This window comes from Grampus griseus (assembly GCF_964374135.1).
Source record: "Grampus griseus genome assembly, chromosome: 5".
In the NCBI taxonomy this organism is placed as follows: domain Eukaryota; kingdom Metazoa; phylum Chordata; class Mammalia; order Artiodactyla; family Delphinidae; genus Grampus; species Grampus griseus.
In genome coordinates, this window is record NC_138998.1 from 80,230,822 (window position 1) to 80,249,804 (window position 18,983).

Consider the following 18,983-nt stretch of genomic DNA (forward strand, 5'->3'; position numbering starts at 1 on the left):
TCAATGTCCCACTTCTGCTTCTGTAGCTCCTATCTGTGTCCTTGACGTGATGAATGATGAAAACACTCAGGATTCTGTTTCTGTTTGTCTTGACCAATGACTTATGGATGACTTATTTAATGAGTCCTACTTGTTTCCTTTTCCTTTTCTTCCCTTTCTTCTTTTTCCCCGCCTTGTAGGCATAGCCAGACAGGTTTCGAAGTACTAATGATGATTAGTTCATTTAAGCCAGCACAGACCAACAATGAGTTTGAAATGTTAATCAGATGAAGGGCTTATTGCTAAACAGCCCACAGAATAGCAAATGAACCAGGAAAGGAAAGCAAGGAGAAAAAGAGGCTGAGTGGAGATTTGACACAAGCATTTTCAGCTGCTGGGCCTCTTTGATGTGTGAGTGGGACAGATGCTCTGCTCTTCTCCTGAGAGAACCCTCTTTGTATACAATAGTGTGCTGATTAATATCACTTCACTCTTCCCTTGAGAGGAGCAAGGCTGGCTCTTAGTCATTCTCTCATTGGGCATCATGGGGCCCTCTTCTCTCTCCTGCTGGTAGGAAACTGTCATTCAGTCTCTCTCCTCTTTATCTAAAAGCTCAGGCCCATGGAAAACCCATTTTCCTTCTGTCATCACAGCTCCAAGTGTGTCTTAAGGTGAGGTCATTTACGTCCTTATATGTTAAGGATACAGTAGATTAAACCATGGATGCCAAGTATATGCATGAGGATACTACTTTAGAGACAGTGGAGAAACTGGGCAGGACAGGGCACCCCCCTCCCCACACTGGTGCTGTGCTCTAGAGCAGAGCTGTCCAGTAGAACTTTCAGCAATGATGGAAATGTTCTGTGTTTGTGCTGTCCAATGTGGTAGCCCCTAGCCCCATGTTAGTGAACACTTGAAATGTGGCTAGTGCTACAGAAGAAATGAATTTTAATATAATTTAATTAATTTAAGTGTAAATCACTACATACATGTGACATTGGCTGCCATGTTGGAGAGCGTACCTCTAAGAGGGTCTAGAGCCTTGCCCATGAATTGTGGCCTGAACACCAGCAGCATTAACACCACCTGGGAACTGGTTAGTAATGCAGAATCGCAGCCTCCACCCCAGACTTTCTGTATCAAATTCTGTACTTAAGGATCTTCCTCTCAGGTGACTTGAGAGCATATTAAATTTTGAGAAGCCTTGCTCCAGAACATGTGTTGAACCCTGGATATACTAAATCTGACAGTTTTCATCAGACGACACAATAATGATTCTTAATTGTCTGGTTATTTGCCTCCTTAAAAAAACACTTTCCCTAAAATATGATGGAGTCATTCTTTGTTTCTGGGAAACCCTTAGGTGGTAATTGGGGTCTGATGTGTGAGGAAGCAACAGTGCTGGCCTTTCAAAGAAAATGGAAATCTGTTAAGGAAAATATTAGAGATGTTTTAGGTTCCCCAAACTACCATGTCGGCGAACTAGCATTTGTACAGTCCTTTACATTTACAAAGCGCTTTTATGTGTGTTATGTTAGATGGGTACTTTATCCCCATTTGAAGTGTGAGGAATGGTCTTGGAGGGTTTATCCCTTGAGCATAGTTACTGAGCATAGTTATACAACCAATGAGTGACATATTTATGGTACAGTTCCAGACTTTCTGCTTCTTGGGTCTTTCCACTCTATAGCAAAATAACAGGAGACCACGTCTCTCTGAGAATCTCATGGTGATAGAATTTTGGAACTAGTTGGATGAGACAACTTTAAGCATGTGTCTAAACCATAAAAAGAAAACAAGACTATAGGCTCTTCTTTCTTCCTTCTCTCAACATAAAATGTCTTCCATGTTATAGCTGCTATAGACATTTGGGTTTTATATCTCATTTACATATAATCAATTACAGTCACTTTTCTTCCTCTTATGAAGACAAGAATGATATATTGTTTTTTTTTAAAAACAAAATATTGAAAGCTATTTCAGAAGTCAGTTGCATTTTATTCAACAGGTATTTCACGTAGTTTCCAAATGAGAAAAACTCAGAAGGCTATAATTCTAGTTTACCAACTTATTAAAGGTCATTGTTGGTGCATTCAATTTCAGGAAGATGAGAGCTGGGCAACTTTCTTAAGTGTGAAAGAGGAAATTTATGGGTCTATAAATAAAAGAAGGACCTATGCCAAAATTAATAAACTTACAGAATCTGTTACCTCAGGAGTTTGTATAGGCGGGTGTGATAGTAACAATTAAACATGTTTGTATACATTTTTTGATGATAAATCAGGATTGTACTATGAGATAAGTATGGCAATATTTGGATACGTACCTCATATTTAAATGCTGATCTGACAGGGCAAGAATTTTTTCCTCATAGATCATCCTGAATTACCTGTGTCAAATTTAATTATTTGGCTAAATATATCATGAATCTGACTTTGTGGTACTTCTTATAGTCCCAGTAAAGGTTCTAATGCAAATTAAATATTTTATTATTTTAACATATGCCAGAGAATTATATTTACTAAGCTTGCAGAACAGTTTCTGATTTTGATTCCTACTGTCAAAAGAGTCCTCAATATTTTTTCATATCCTTCAAGTCTCACATCAGATTGAGATAGGCATGTGGAAATTGATCAGAATTATTTCAATATTATTTGCGGTTCTTACTAAATCTCTTACCAACCGTGCTTTATCTCCATACAACCCTTTGATTAACGTATCATTCTGACGTTCATAGGGGTTCCCTCACTCCAGTGCAAAGAAGGTATCACTCACCAACACAGCAGGATTTCAACAAAACAGAATGAGACCTTAATGACAGGTTTAATGAGGAGAAAGCCCAATCTTCATTTCTTGCTGATTTCCCAGCTGTAGGATGATGTCTGATGATTTCCAATACACTGATGCTTTACTTTCCATCTACTGCTGTCACCACCACCACCACTTTTGTTGGGCAGCTCTCTGCTTGTTGCCCTGTTCCTCTGTGACATACTGGCTCTGAGAAAATGAAAATATCGAACTCAGGTATCCTCTCTGCTTCTACTAGAGAGAAATATCTTAAGAGGGATACGGCACTAGCTTTGCTGAAAAATTGGGGTTAAAAAGAAAATCCATTTCTGATTTTCTAAAATAACACAATGTATATATTATTCATTTCTCTTAAAGTGTTGGAGGTTACATTCTGCTTTTTTATTATATCCCTCTGTTTTCATCTACAAATTTTGGAAAGGTGTCCAGGGGATGAAAATTAGAATTCCCTCTTTCTTTCCCTAGAATATAAAATTTTCAGCCAAGCACTTATTTTTTAAGGTTTGATACTGGGTAAAAAGAAGCAATATAGTTGTGCAGCCTGGTCATCTACTTAACCTCTCTGTGCCTCAGTTTCTTTATCTGTGAAATGGAGATAACAATATTTACCTCATCAGGTTGTTGGTAGAAATAAATGAGATTATTACATGAGAGTGATTAAGGCATAGTTTGTATCATATAGCAAGCTGACAATAAATTTTATTTATCATTTTTAAGAGTATTTACAAGTATTCTCTAATGATCAAGTGTTTATTCAATTTTTGAGAACATGAATTTTATGGCTAAGTTTTCTTCTGCCATGTTTTGTTAAAAAAAGAATAGTAATCCCTAAGTGACTGGAAGAAAACTCATAACTCAGCACATTCAGCTGGCATATCATAAGACCTTGAAAACCTTAGGGAAACCATTTTTCAACAAACAGCTAGCTAAGGAGCAGAAACAGGAGCTGCTATTTCAGGCTATACATGGAAGATACATTGACCTTCAAGCCAACAAACGACATTTTTCTGAGACAGTCATTTTACACTAGCTATCTTATATTTGTAAATACCCAAATAGATTGAAGTGAACTAAAATCTAATCTTGATTAGTGTTAGTATTTCACGACATAAAAGCCTTAAATGGATGCTTTGGAAAGCTAATATATTCTGTTATTCTTTGGCTTAATAGGGTGATAAATATTGAATTGCCATGAATTCTTTTATATTTAATAAACTGGGTTTTCAAGTGCATATATGAGCTCTTATTATTCTTGATATTCTAAATACTCGAGGTCCAAGCCTGAAGTCTTATTTATCTTTGTAGCCAGGCCTCACCAAACACATACACATGTACACAGACACACATACACCACAATATAGCACTGCATATTACATACTAGATGCTGAATATTTACTGAATGTTGGGATAATCTTTTGCGTTTATGAATGTGTTTATTACTTAATCACCCTCTTCCTATCCTTATCATTGTTTGCTTAGTAAACATTTACTCAGCACCTACCACATGCAATACAGATGGTTAAGCCTTCTTTCTTGTTCTTTTCTTCTTCTTCTTAATGAAATATTACTAGAATAGACCATACTTCTACTTCTGCCTTTAGTCTTTACCGTTTTTGTAATCTGTCATGTTCTAACTCTCTGACTCGCCACCACCATCTAGCCATGTAGCTCCTCCTAGTGCTGGTAAGAATGAAATCTGCCTGCTTTTGGACTTTTTATATTCTCTCTTTTTCTCACTCCCAGCACTGTTTCCTGCTCAGCAAGAGTTCTAGAACTAGCTCCCACTATCTTCCTCTGTTAGGGTCACATCTTGCAATGAGGCCTTTCCTGGATCAATAATGTACCTCCTGAGGGCCCAGGTACACTCTACTCCTGCTTTTTTTTTTTTACAGAGTCTAATGCATCATAGGCACCCAACTGTTATTAACAGCAATAATAATGAAACTGCCAAAGCAAAAAAAATTCATCTCTTCACTCTGTGTAGTTCATCTTTTCCACTTTATTTGATCAAATAATCTTACTAGTCAGTTTCATTTTATTTTCAAAGAAACTTTCTATTCGGTTTTTGGTTCCCAGGTGCTGTGTAGTAGTATTTGGATTCACAGAACTGACAAGAAAGTACAAGTAGAACCTGTTGTTATTTGATTTAAAGATATAAAAATACAAGAAATTTTATTCTTAATACATATAAAAATATTTTTTAATTATTGGACTCTTTATGAACTAGGTACTTTTAGGAAAGTAAATTATTTCATTTAGTCCTAATTACAACTCCATATGCTAGATGTTATTAATCCTAATTTACAAATGAGAAAACCAAAGCTCATGGAAGGGAATCAATGTAGAGCTGGCATCCTAACCAAGATCTCCTGGCTTCAAAGCTTGCCCCAGTGGTTCTCAAAGTTTAGTCCCTGAGTCTCCCAAAGTATTTTAAAATATTCTAACTCCCAAATCCTACCTACAGGAGATTCTTATTCAACAAGCTTAGTGTACAATCTCAGGATTTCACTTTGAGAAACTCAACTTTCCCTTTTAGATTTTGAGTTTGAAGTTAAAACCAAAGAATTTTACTGTAAAACAATTTGAGAATGTTCAGCCCCTAACCTGATGAGCCCTATAGCATATTAGGTTAAATATTAACTCCAAAAATATCATGCTATTGGATAAGAATATGTGTTATTGCCACTTTCTTAGACTAGCAGAGAGAATCATTTTGCATGCAGTCATTTTAGCTCTGCCCTATTTTAAAAGATCATTGTAAAAATATATGCCTGTTTTCTCTACTGACTTATTTTAATATGCACCAATAATAAAGGGTATAAAATAACCCCATGATATAATATGATAATGTCATCTGTGGACTTGGGTAAGTCAAAAGTAGCTGCTATAAGATTAGGGTTATTGCATATGAGAAGAAGAGAGCTGAAAGAACATGGGAGATTGTAAAACCACTCCCAAAGAAGCATTTTACCCTTAGAGAAAGAAGGACCAAAAAAGTAATTACATGGGAGGGCGATGATGAATGAATGAGCCCGGGGACAAGAAAGACAGAAAAGAACATTCTTCAAAGGCTCAATTATTGGAAGTTGAACTAATCAATGAATGAATGAATCATGACAAATTTAAAAATGAAAAGAAATCAAATAAAAAAGAAAATGAAACAAGGCAGAAAAGTTGGGCAACTAAAAAGACAAGAAGCAGGAGTCATGGAGAGGGTGAAGAAAATTGGCGATCATGGAAAAACGGAATGATCCTGAATGGACAGAAAAATAGAAGCAGAAGAAAAGTCCTGGCAGGAATGCTTCCCTTTGGGTTCACCGAGGAGGCATTTCCATTCTATAGCAATTCTTTATAACAGTGTTTTGCATATGAAAATCTAGTTAGGCTAACGAAGTCCTTAATTAGGGTTTTTATTATCGTTTAATTCCTTGCTTAAAGGAAAGTGATTACAAAGCTCATCTTTATGATTTAGGAAGCTAATCTTTCATTTTCGAAGTGTTTCTTTCCTTCCCTCTTCACTGATTTTAAAAGAAGAAAAGAAACAATACCCACAGAATGATGCAAAACTGGTCAATAGTCATACACCCATGTATTAGAATTGTCATGAACCACAGAAGTCTTCTGTATTGGAAGGCTATAGAACCTATAGGGGCTCTGCATAAGGTTCTACTAAAATTATCTCTGCAAACCTAGATTCTTTTGCACGCATTCTTAAAGTTTTAATTACAGGGATGTCCATGAACCAAGTTGTCATTCTTTTTTTTTTTTTTTTGCAGTACGTGGGCCTCTCACTGTTGTGGCCTCTCCCGTTGCGGAGCACAGGCTCCGGACGCACAGGCTCAGCGGCCATGACTCATGGGCCCAGCCGCTCCGCGGCATGTGGGATCTTCCCGGACTGGGGCACGAACCCGCGTCCCCTGCATCGGCAGGCGGACTCCCAACCACTGCGCCACCAGGGAAGCCCCCAAGCTGTCATTCTAATGAGAAGAACCTTTATTCTTGTATACCCACATTAGAGCATCTGCTTTCATTCAATGGAGGATCAATCTCCACCCATCCTTTGGGGCCATAAATCAGAACATATTACCCTCTGGCTCCCCTGTCTAGCAGTATTTTCTAGATAAGATCAAATTGAAATAAAGGTCAAAGAGTGGTCTATGAGGAGAAAATAATCCCAAAGCACAATGTTTATTTAATTGGTCTGAAAAAAATTAATGATAGTTTGAGTATTGCCCATTTAAAAGAGGACAGGCAGTTGTAATCCGTTGCCTTTGTTTCAATAGACACATGATTACCATCTGCTAGATGTCAGCTATTCTTCTAAACTTTGTGGGTACAACTGTGAGTAAAATTTATTCACGGAAACAGACATATAACAAAAAAAATACCCACACAGTGCGCAAATTGAGCAATGGATATATGCTAGTTCAAAGGCAGTGGAGTTCAATCTGAAGGTTCAAAGAAGGCTTCTTGGAGAAGATGACATATAAGTAAATAATATTGCACATGATAGTTTTGAGAGGAGCAGGACCGCAGAACAGGAAGGCCAGGTAAAAGACCTTCACAGTATCCTCAGGAAGAAGAGAGCTGTTTCCTAGCTTGTTTGTGAACAAAGAATTAATTGAAATTTGAAAGGTAGGTGCCAGAGACTAGAACATCCACTTTAATTTTCTCCGTCAGGTTTCTGACAGCGCTGTCTAGGGTAAGTGATGACCTAGACAATGGAATTAATAAAAGTGTGATGCTCAAGGTCTAACCACTTACAATACTTTGCAAATGAAAGATAAGTTTTACCTTAAAGTAATAGACATTAGATTTGATGTCAAAATGAGATGAATTTTCAAGTCAAAATGTGCCTGTCCCTTGAGTTTATGAGGCATTGTCAGTGCAGATTATTACTTTTAAGTTACACTTAGACAGTTTTGATTTCTCCTCAGTAATTATCAGTTCTCTCTCAACTTAATAAAACCCTTGAATTTCTTCCCAGGCCTAAATTACAACTTACTCTTATCGTTTTGTGAAAGCCGGGAGCCCCTGGACAAGGCCAGTGACAGTGGGACATCTAAGCTAGTTCAGGTTGTGCTTGGAAAACCCCCCCAGCAGCTGTGCCTGATGCTGGGTTAATTGCCTTCATTAGCTTTCTTACAATAGCCTTTTTTTTTTTACATCTTTATTGGAGTATAATTGCTTTACAATGGTTTGTTAGTTTCTGCTTTATAACAAAGTGAATCAGTTATACATATACATATGTTCCCAATCAGTCCTTATGAGGAGATCTGAAACTCGCATCCTGGTTCCTTTCTCACTATATCCCGACCTTTAAAATACATCAATTCAGTCTTTTTGCGCAACAGCTCTTGAAGTCTAAAATGAAAGATATAAAAAGTAAGGGGGGGGGGGTGTTTCCCTGGTGGCACAGTGGTTGAGAGTCCGCCTACCGATGCAGGGGACACGGGTTCGGGCCCCGGTCCGGGAAGATCCCACATGTTGCGGAGCGGCTGGGTCCGTGAGCCATGGCCGCTGAGCCTGCGTGTCCGGAGCCTGTGCTCCGCAACTGGAGAATCCATAACAATGAGAGGCCCGCGTAGCGCAAAAAAGTAAGGGGGGAAAAAATCTCACTATGTTTTTCCTGTATTCCTCCCCAAACTGTAACCCTTAACTTCTAATCAAGACAGGTTATTCTGACTTCCTAAATTACTAACAGCTAGAGCTTACTTTCTCTTTCTTCTCCGGTGGCTTCCTTAGCCTTCTTTTTTTTTTTTTTTTAATGAGTGCTTAATTAACATTGATACACATCCTTTCTGATGAAGCTTGCAGTTTTCAGTTTGCAGCCTGCTGCAATCTTCCTCATAAAGAGGCTTAACTTTTAGTTATAAAACTTTAAAACTTGTAGACTTTGGTGAAAGCATAAAGACGATGTTATATTTTAGTTTCTGTTGCAGAATTTCATGCAGACCAAAATCTTGATGGTATCAGGCAAGACTATCTCTCTCATTCCCCTACCGTCTGTGACATTAACTTGTCATTCATGAAGTGATTAAACTGATTCAAAAGACTTGATTTTCATAAACCTGTCATACTTGCTATTAACCAATAAAGCTTTTTGTTCTCTGAGATGTATGTTAATTGATATTTTTAAAATTTTCTTTAAATTTTCCTTACACTGCTTCAACAATATTTAAGTAACCATGTATAAATAATATTAATGTGTGTGTTTTGAGTATGTATGTATTTGTGTGCACAGTGTTCTGAATTTATTTTAGGTTGTATTGAAGTTTTCAACTTCTGCACCATCAAATGAGTTTAAAGAAAAAAAAAAAAACTATATGATGCTGTTTCCAGCTAACACAGGGAGAAGGAAAGAGAGGGAGAGAGAAATGAGAGACAGAGATACCAGGAAGCATGCACTATTATTTTATCCATAAATAATTGTACTGGTGTTAATTTCATGTGATGATTTGACTTTATTGAAATATATCACCTTTTATTGCTCATGATGGAACTATTCATCAATAACTTGTTAGAATTAGGTCTTCTTCTCCCTACACCAAACCCCTGCCCCAGTGAACTTTCAAGAAAAAGTGTAATTTGATATGGAGTGCGTTAATGTTCTGAGTGTTCCCTAGGGCAGAGGAGCTGAGGCTGTAACAGAGGTATAAGAAAGATAAGGTATAAGGGATATCTTTTGTGGGTAAGGTGGTGATGAATAAGTGTAGCATGCTACAGGAAAAGAGAGATATGAACTGTTATAAACATAGAAAGAAAAATAATGAATAAAAGCAGAAATAAACAAATTTAAAACCTTTTGCACAGCAAAGGAAACTATAAATAAGATGAAAAGACAACCCTCAGAATGGGAGAAAATATTTGCAAATGAATCAATGTACAAAGGATTAATCTCCAAAATATATAAACAGCTCATGCAGCTCAATATTAATAAAACAAACAACCCAATCCAAAAATGGGCAGAAAACCTAAATAGACATTTCTCCAAAGAAGACATACAGATGGCCAAGAAGCACATGAAGAACTGCTCAACATCACTAATTATTAGAGAAATGCAAATCAAAACTACAGTGAGCTATCACCTCACACCAGTTAAAATGGGCATCATCAGAAAATCTACAAACAGCAAATGCTGGAGAGGATGTGGAGAAAAGGGAACCCTCTTGCACTGTTGGTGGGAATGTAAATTGATACAGCCACTGTGGAGAACAGTATGGAGGTTCCTTAAAAAACTAAAGATAGAATTACCATATGACCCAGCAATCCCACTACTGGGCATATACCCAGAGAAAACCATAAACACACATGTACTCCAATGCTCATTGCAGCACTATTTACAATAGCCGGGTCATGGAAGCAACCTAAATGCCCATCAACAGATGAATGGATAAAGAAGATGTGGTACATATGTACAGTGGAATATTACTCAGCCATAAAAAAGAACAAAATTGGGTCATTTGTAGAGACTAGAGACTGTCATACAGAGTGAAGTAAGTCAGGAAGAGAAAAGCAAATATCGTATATTAACGCATATATGTGGAATCTAGAAAAATGGTAGAGATGAACCGGTTTGCAGGGCAGAAATAGACACAGATGCAGAGAACAAATGTATGGACACCAAGGGGGGAAAGCATGTGGAGAGAGGGGGTTGCTGGTGGGATGAATTGGGAGATTGGGATTGACATGTATACACTAATATGTATAAAATAGATAACTAATAAGAACTTGCTGTACAAAAAATACAATAAAATTCAAATAAAATAGATAATGAAGAGGGTAACAATTTGGGTTTTATGGCTCTGACGTTTCAATATATACTGAGTCCCCAAACAAGTGCTAAATTCTTTGTACAGTTAAAAGCCACAATCTTTATTCAGAGAGCTGATGAAATTATTTAAGTAAAAAGTGATTATTTGAACTTTCAAAATTAAATCGGTAGGCACCATTCACATATTTCCTCCTCAATTTTCTTGACATTCTAAAAATACAAGTCAGCTTAATCATGGATCGCTGTAAATAAAGGACGAAACAAAGGAGTCAAAGTCATTGAGGAAACAGCATCTTCTGATACTTTGCATCATTATTATTATGGCATGTTATTCATTGTTTATTGTGCATCAGGTTGGACCACTGTGAACTGCAAATTAAATTTCAGAAACTTAAGTGCATGCACTTGGAGCAGAGGGTTTTTAATGTAAAATAGTATTGCTCTCACCCAAAAACATCACTTGTCCCAAAGGAAGCAAAAATAAAATCTCTCTAAGAAAAACAATTGTGCTACTTAGTGGCCTGAAATGAACATGTTATGTTAGCTTGTGTATACCCTAAGCAGTGATTGCACTCCTACCCTCTTTGCATGTCAGAACCTTAACTGCAGTTGTCATTTAGGGTCCCCCTGGTTCAGTCATTGATAATAGATTACAATAATACTTGGTAGGAACCTTCAGTTTAGGGACTTAAAAAGACTGAATGCACCCTATGGATTGAAATTTCAGTATAGCTTATTATACCATTAATTTAAGAGTAATGGAATGCAGTAAGCAATATATAATATGAAATGGGTTTCTGATCTTCTAATTTCTTGCTCAGTCTGATATAGCCGCAGTGTGCTGTATCCTTATCTTTTCATCATGTTGGTTTTGTTCATTTTTTTCCCCCTGTCTCCTAGTGTGCGCCCAGGATGATTGCTGCTTCTAGACAGGATCCTTGTTATTAATTGCAGAGAAACCTAAGCCTTGACTTCAGCAATTACTCAGAGTTCAGATCTCTTTTAAAAGAGTCCTCCTTACCTGCTATCGATGAAGAGGGTTACGTCCTGCCTTCCATTGCTTAGAGGTCAAGAATGATTTCTTTTTATTTTTGTGGAACAGATATCCTCTGGCTGTTTTAGAACATTTTCTGTTGTTGTGTGTATGCAGCTGCCACCCGGCATAATTTATTCAGCATTGCTTCTTTTTGAGCCTCCTTGATACTCTTCCCCATGTTTGGCCCATGAGAGAGAGATGGTGTGGGATTTATCCACCCTGCCTATGGGAAGAAGAGTCAATTCCCAACTGAGTATGGACTGAACAGGATTTCTTACGAGCAGAGACATTGCGTGCTATTTGAGGAACAATGTGGAACAGCCGTTTAATCTGTCCTACAAGGATCTGTTTGCACATCCACAGCTGTGTATGCTACACATGTATCAAAGTTCAAGGAATTTTCCCTGCGAACTGTCCTTCAGAGCCTATTACTCTTACATGAGATGATTTGTTTAGACTTGGTTATCGGGTTTTTCAGCCCATGGCTTTTTTTCCCGGCTGTCAGACTACTTACTCTCAGAGCAGAAACAGGAGCTTAAAGTCCATCATTGTAGTTGGGACCTACTTAGAGTCAGGCTAGCCACCCTTACATACTACTGCAGACTGGCTCTTACAGTGGCTATGTTTCATTATGCAGAAAGCTTCATTTATTTAAATACCTCCTCTGGTGATGTCACATAAGTGAGTTTCCTGCAATTAGTAATATCTTTTAAATTATATGGGAGTTTGGCAAGAGCAACCTTTAGTAGATAAACTATACCCATTGTTGAAAATTTACTGCAGCAACCTGATTTGCCCATTCAGAAATACACAAAGAACTCCATGGCCGGTTTTAACAGTCATTGTTTAAGGGAGATCACACAAGCCTAGATGTGGCATTTCAATTATTTAAATATTTTCAGTTCAGCAGGTGATAGAAAGCTGGGATGGACATCTGCTTCTCTATTTCCAGGCCTCTGTGTATCTTATTTCTCTGTTCTCTTGAACAGAGTTGCTCCTGTTCAATATAACTATGAAGTCTTAGCCATTCTAGGCATCTGTACTTGTTCTTCTACTATCAAGGATCCACTCTGCAAAAAATACTTCCTTTGTTTTAAAGACTTTAATTAAATGTAATCTGGGTAGCTGGGGGATTACAGTAGGATCCCCTTTCTGGGAACAAAGTCTAGTTATATGGGCTCAAATCTTAAAATAATGAAATTTCCTGTCCTAGGAGGAACAGATAATTCTACACATCAGATAGCTCAGTGAATACATCTTTTAAGAAGTATATAAATTACTTTATACCTCATTCAGAGTTGTAGCCTGGTGTTGTCCAGCATTCCCAGCCATTGTTTCCACTGTGACACGTATGACAGATGACATTCATATGCTCAACACATTCCCATGGGCATACCCGGATCTTGACAGAACACAAGACATTTATAGTGAAGTCAGGTGCAGCAATAATTTATAGTCAACACAGTTATTAAAGTGGTGTCCGTATACGTTGCTCCCCTATGGGCCCTTCAGGAAGGCTGGATGTTAAGTATAAATAATTGATTTCACACTAGCTGTGCCTTAACCCCCTTTTTATATCACACAGCAAAGAGCCTAACAGTCCAATGAATATGAAAGATATAAAGATATACTTTTGAACCATTCTAAATTGTTTATGTTATTAGTTTTATTTCACAGACTTTGATATTCTGTATAAGTAGCAAATTGCTTACAACCACATACCTCACAACCTGTGAAGTCAAACTACCATTGATTTGGGACCTTATGTGCTGGGGCTGAGGATTCAGTTATGGCATTTATTCTGGAGGGTAGCAAACTCTTGGAACCTCGTTGTTGAAGCTGTTAAAATTGAGATTGTGACCCTGACCTCACTGCAGATTAAATTAGGTACTTTTTATTTATGGATATTTACTTTTATTAAATATGTTAATGATTATACCTCATTCTTTGGTACTTCATGATGACACACACAGACACACAGAACTTCTGTTTGTGTTCTTGGGACCTCTGTAAGATATACATGGTGTTTATTAATCTAATTGATAGATAATGAAACAAACTAAGACTACTGTACTTCACATTAAATAACTTGTCTAAGCTCTGTCTCTTCCCATTCCAATTTGAATATGCCCCAACAGTCCCTACCTCTAGCATGTATACTCTTATATACTTATATTCTTGAGAAGCTTAAGAGAATTTTTAGATCAGAAGTCATTAATATCTTTGCACGGTAAAAAAACTATTAAAATGAATTACTATGTGTTAAAAGAAATAATTTATAATAGGGGATTGAATTAGAAGAAAGAAGAAGAGGAGAAAGAAGCAAGCAATAAGAAAAGAGATAGGAATAAATATACATTTCTATATGTAGAGAAAGGCTAATAATTAAGACTCATAGGAATTACTCCTGGGGCCGGTTTTGATATTGTTATAAATGGTCTAGATGAGGGCATTCACACTGAAATATCTCCTAAAAGCAGACTCTGATAAGTTGTTGATCTGACTTGCTTTGCTGACAGTTTCATCTTTCTTAAAGTAGAAGATGTTACAGTGGGGAATTGTTACTTTGGGCTTAATTTTAATCTCAAGGGAGAACTGGCTGGAGATCTGGTAGGGAAATCCACATCGAGGCATATCTTTATTTTTTTGTCAAGACAACAAGTCTAGTGGACAAGATGAAGGTATGGGTTGGGTGATAGTAAGGGAGATACAGCAATTGCTTGTTGAATCCAGAGTATTAACTTCTAAATTAGCATCAACCTGGAAAGACCTCTCAGAGGGCCCAACCTTAACAAGGCATGGCCTTAGTCAAGATTTTTATCAATGTTATTAACTATGTCATAGAAGTAACTTATCAGTTGTAGATGATAATGTGACAGGAGGTGAATATAAATAATGCGTAAAGGAAAGAGTTAAGACTTAAAACCATCCTGACAGGCTAAACTCTTGGGCCAAAACCGACATGATAAAGATGTATATCCTGAAGATAAGTTTAAAAAAAAAAACCCATAATGCCTGGTGATGTTCTTGATGTTGCTGATGGAATTATAAATTAGTTTGGTATTCCTAGAGGGAAATGTAGAGTTATACAACCAAAGCTGTAAAAGTATTTATGACTTTTAAACCAAGTATTCAACCTGAGAGACTGAGTCTAAGGAAATGATCAGGAAAATGTTTAATGGCAGACAAGCAAAAACAACAAAAACATGAATAGTCAATTGGTCAAACAAATTTTAGCACTACCATATTGAAATACTAAGGAGTCATTAAAATGATATGGTAAACATTGTTTATTGACATGCAAACATGTTAATGACAAAGCAGATAAAAAGACTGCAGATGAAGACTGTGTACTTAATTTTTGTATGATGAGGTTTATGTGTATATACACATACAAATATGTGAAAACAAATGTGTGTGGAGGGATATCTAGGAATATGTCATTGGTTTTTGTAGCTGATAATTTTAGGAATGAGATTTTCTTCTTTATGCTTATCTATGTCTTCTAATTTTTCATAACATACGTATATTGATTGTGTGATAGAAATGTTATCCTAAAAATGTAAGACTGAGCTGACTTCCATTTCAAGTGAACATTTTTCTGGGTTACTTAGAGGGTAAAAGTTACCACCAGAGTGATACAGCAGCTAATAAAAAAGAGGATAATTAGATTGCATAAATAACAATAAAGTTTTAATGGGGGTTGGTGGGAGACAAGTGTCATAGAGCTGTAAACCCACATGGTCATGTGGTATTCCATTACAGGAACCACATTTAAATAAGAACTATAACAATATACATAATTCAAAGGAAGGGAACTTGTCATATAAAGAAAACAAATTTAACTCAAAATGTTTAGCCACAAAATTGATAACTTGGGGTCTGAAGAGGACAAGCCAGGCCAACTCTGCTTAAATTTGAAGGATAACAGAATGAAAGAAAGTTTGATTATCTGTGTAGAGCTTTAAGTAAAAGACTTGAACAAATGGGCAGAAGATTCAAAGAAGGAGATATTCAGAAGAATTTCCTAACATCCAAAAAAACTGTGTAGCAAGCTGCGGTAGAAATAAATGCATTCCCCATCATAGGCCTATCATTTTGGATCCTCTCTGAAGCAAATGATTGAAAACACTGCTCAGAATTATGTTAATCAAAAAGAGAATTTACTGTCTGGGAAACGGCCAGCTTAGTGTAGGCTCAGTCACGCAGAGGCTAGTTGCGTGGGTCTGAGGATACCCACAGGATCCACTTCCCCTCCTTTCCTGTGGTTTCATTCTGAAAGCTTGATTTCAGATGGCAAGATTGTTACAGCCCTGTAGAACTCTCATCCTCTGTTTTACATTCGGGGGAAAGAACTTTACCATTAACAGTAGAGTGAAAAGTCCAGACTTGATTTTCCTTAGCCATAGTTGGCCCCTGTTCCCACTCCTGAACCAGTTACTGTGGCCAGGGTGGAGGGGTGCAGGAGAGTCGTTTTATAATTTAAGTCAATCAGGGCCCACCATGCCCCCCAACTGAGGACGGAGTCTAGTTCAGCCAAACCACCCGGGCTGAGGATATGCAGGAGTAGTTTCCGAAAGGTAATCCAGGGTAATCGTTCATCAGGAAAATGGATGAGTAGACAGTGTACTGCAGAAATGACAGATGTCTATTAAAACTAGGGTGACAAGTGTAACTGGATGATTTCTTAGGTTCTTTCCAGTGCCAAGATTCTATGAGACTGCGATTCAGTTTGCAGTTGGCACTAAGATTTGCAGGGAGAGAAATATAAAAGGATCTGTGAAGGGAATTGTTGAGGAACTCCAGGGAGATATCGCCAGTCTGCAAGAGAATATGGGAAAGCAATGCTGTGGACAGGCAAATGTATTAAAGGGGGAAACGACTTAAAATATAGAAACGCCTCCATCGTTACGAGATTTTGAATTTTGAAAAATTGAGATTCTGTCAGTTAACATGTGTCTCTCCCCCAAAGCATCCGCTCGTTACTCATGTATTTTATACAGCCACAATGCAGGATCTGTATGTTTCCCTCCTTATATACCATCTGAACACATGCGCGCGCACACACACACACACACACTCTCTCTCTCTCTCTCACACCCCTGCCTAGCAGTATGCAAAAGAGAAAAAAGCAGCTATCTCTACAAAAGGGAAACACCACCATCCCACACTTATGCAGATTCCTATGCTCTGAAAAATGTGATCAATCATAGATTATTTAGGTTTGACAAATGCCTTTCAAATTTTATATGACCTCTGGAAGGGTTACAACTCATTCACACTCAGAGTAAATCGTTTGAATCAGCCAATCAGATCACTAGCTCCTTAGGGCTGCCAGCTCAGCAAAATTTCTTCTGCAAATTCTTGCTTTTCCTTTGCAAGTGGGAAGACAGTAGGGAGGGCAGGGTTTGGGATCAGATGGTGATTTGGGATACAGCTTGGGCAGCTAATAGACCTCTTAGATGTAGGAGAACAGAGTGATGGACACCCAGAAATAGGGGCTCTAGAAAGACGGTAACAAAGACAATTTTGCTTAGAATCTTCTCAACTCTATAGGGACCAGCTAGAAATAATGAACATCTCTATTTCCCAAGTCACTGCAGCTCCTCCAGTATCCCATCATCAAGTCCCTACCTTTTTCCTCCTAAGATGGTTAGACACAAGGAGGAAGGGAAGAATAAATAGGCTCACCCTAAAACGAGGAAGAGTTTTTATTCATGTGCCTATCTCCCCTTCCTTTCTATTTTTCATACTATTTCAGGTTACAAACCCTGTGATGTGCCTTTTTTAGGATAACTACATGGCATCCCCCAGGAACACCAAGGGCAATGCCCTTGTACAAAACCTTAGTTCATCTGTACTGTATGTGGTTCTGGTTGATGAACCTTAAAAGAGAGGAAATGGAGCTAGAAAAGGTCTAGAAAAGGGCAGATAGAATGATCAGAGGGATAAAAAAGCTGTATGAGAGCAGATTAAAACGATGACTTTCCTTCATGCTGACCTTCTACATGAGTATGAATGGCGCAGCTAAGGAAAACAGACTAGATGGCCTGCCCCGACAGTACCATAACCGTGGGAAAGCCTCAGGAGTTGGGGGGTACTCTGTTCATAGCAGGGATACATTTATGCAATTCCCCACCCTTAGGCAACAGTATAAACTAGGTAAATTCAAATAGGTTTTGATAAAGTTGTAGTTGGGAAAACCCATAATGAGTTACCCAAACAAGCCATATGACATTGATGAGTACTTCTTTCATTTCGGATGTGGATACCTTAAAACAGTGATCTTCAAGGCTGATTGATCATCAGACTTACCTGGGGGTACTTTCACACTACCTATAGATTCCATAGCCCTGTTTGAGACTTCAAAAATAAAAATTTCTGGGGATAAGATCCCACAATTTACATTTTAAAAACATTTTCCAACTGATTCTGATGTGCATAGGATTTAGGAATACTGGCCTAGAGGCTGACCCCGATACCCTGAAGGCAGCACTGTATAATGGGGAAATAGCACGGCCTGTGGGATCAGGCAGACCTGGATTTAAATTCTGACTGCTCTGTCTCAGAGTGTGACTCAGTCAAGTTACCTACCCTCTCTGAACCTGAATCTATTTTATAGGATTGGGTATTAAGAATCTGATGCATAGAGGTGCCGAGCAAATGTTAGCCTATGCATTCCCCACCCCCCAGCCTCCCACCAGGTCCTATGGATGGTCAAGCACAGAACCCTGGGCTAGCAGAATTAGGGATTTAAGCTCATGGAGAGTTTTCATACAACCAGGTGTCTGAGAGGGAGAGAAGACAGTTTTATAGAAAGGTGTGAATGTAGACATGCCATCTCTTCCCCTGTGCTGTAGCCCTTCTGCATTTCCAGTTACAGGCAGAAGAAAGAAAGAAGCAGCCTATGTTTCAGAACTGTCAGGTTCCACTTACTGGCTTCGTGGTGTTTTCAGGTCATTTGTCTATATTTTGGGTTTGGGGTTCCTGTTGAGGTCTGTACCTTTTAAGATTAGTTTATTGATACTTCTGTGAAATTGAAACTAAAGGGAAAAACAAATCAGTGGGGATCTCAAAATCTGTGTGAACACCTATTGGGTCCGTGTGCACTGAAGCAGCTGGTGAGGAAACAGCAGATTCCCCACCAAAGTGCAGTCAAGATCGTGGGAAATGAGCAGAGAGAAGAAAACCAAGGAATGGGAGGAAACAGAGGGGGCTTCCTTCAAGAAACAGGTCCAGTGAGGCCAGTGCAGGTGTCCCGAGAAAAGAAAAAGAAAGGAGAATGCCAGACTTTTGCTGAGCGGCTGGAGAGGAATGTGAGCTTCTCTGAGATCGGGTGTCCCCCTGCCTCCCCCCCACACCCCGTACACCAGTGGCCTGAAACGA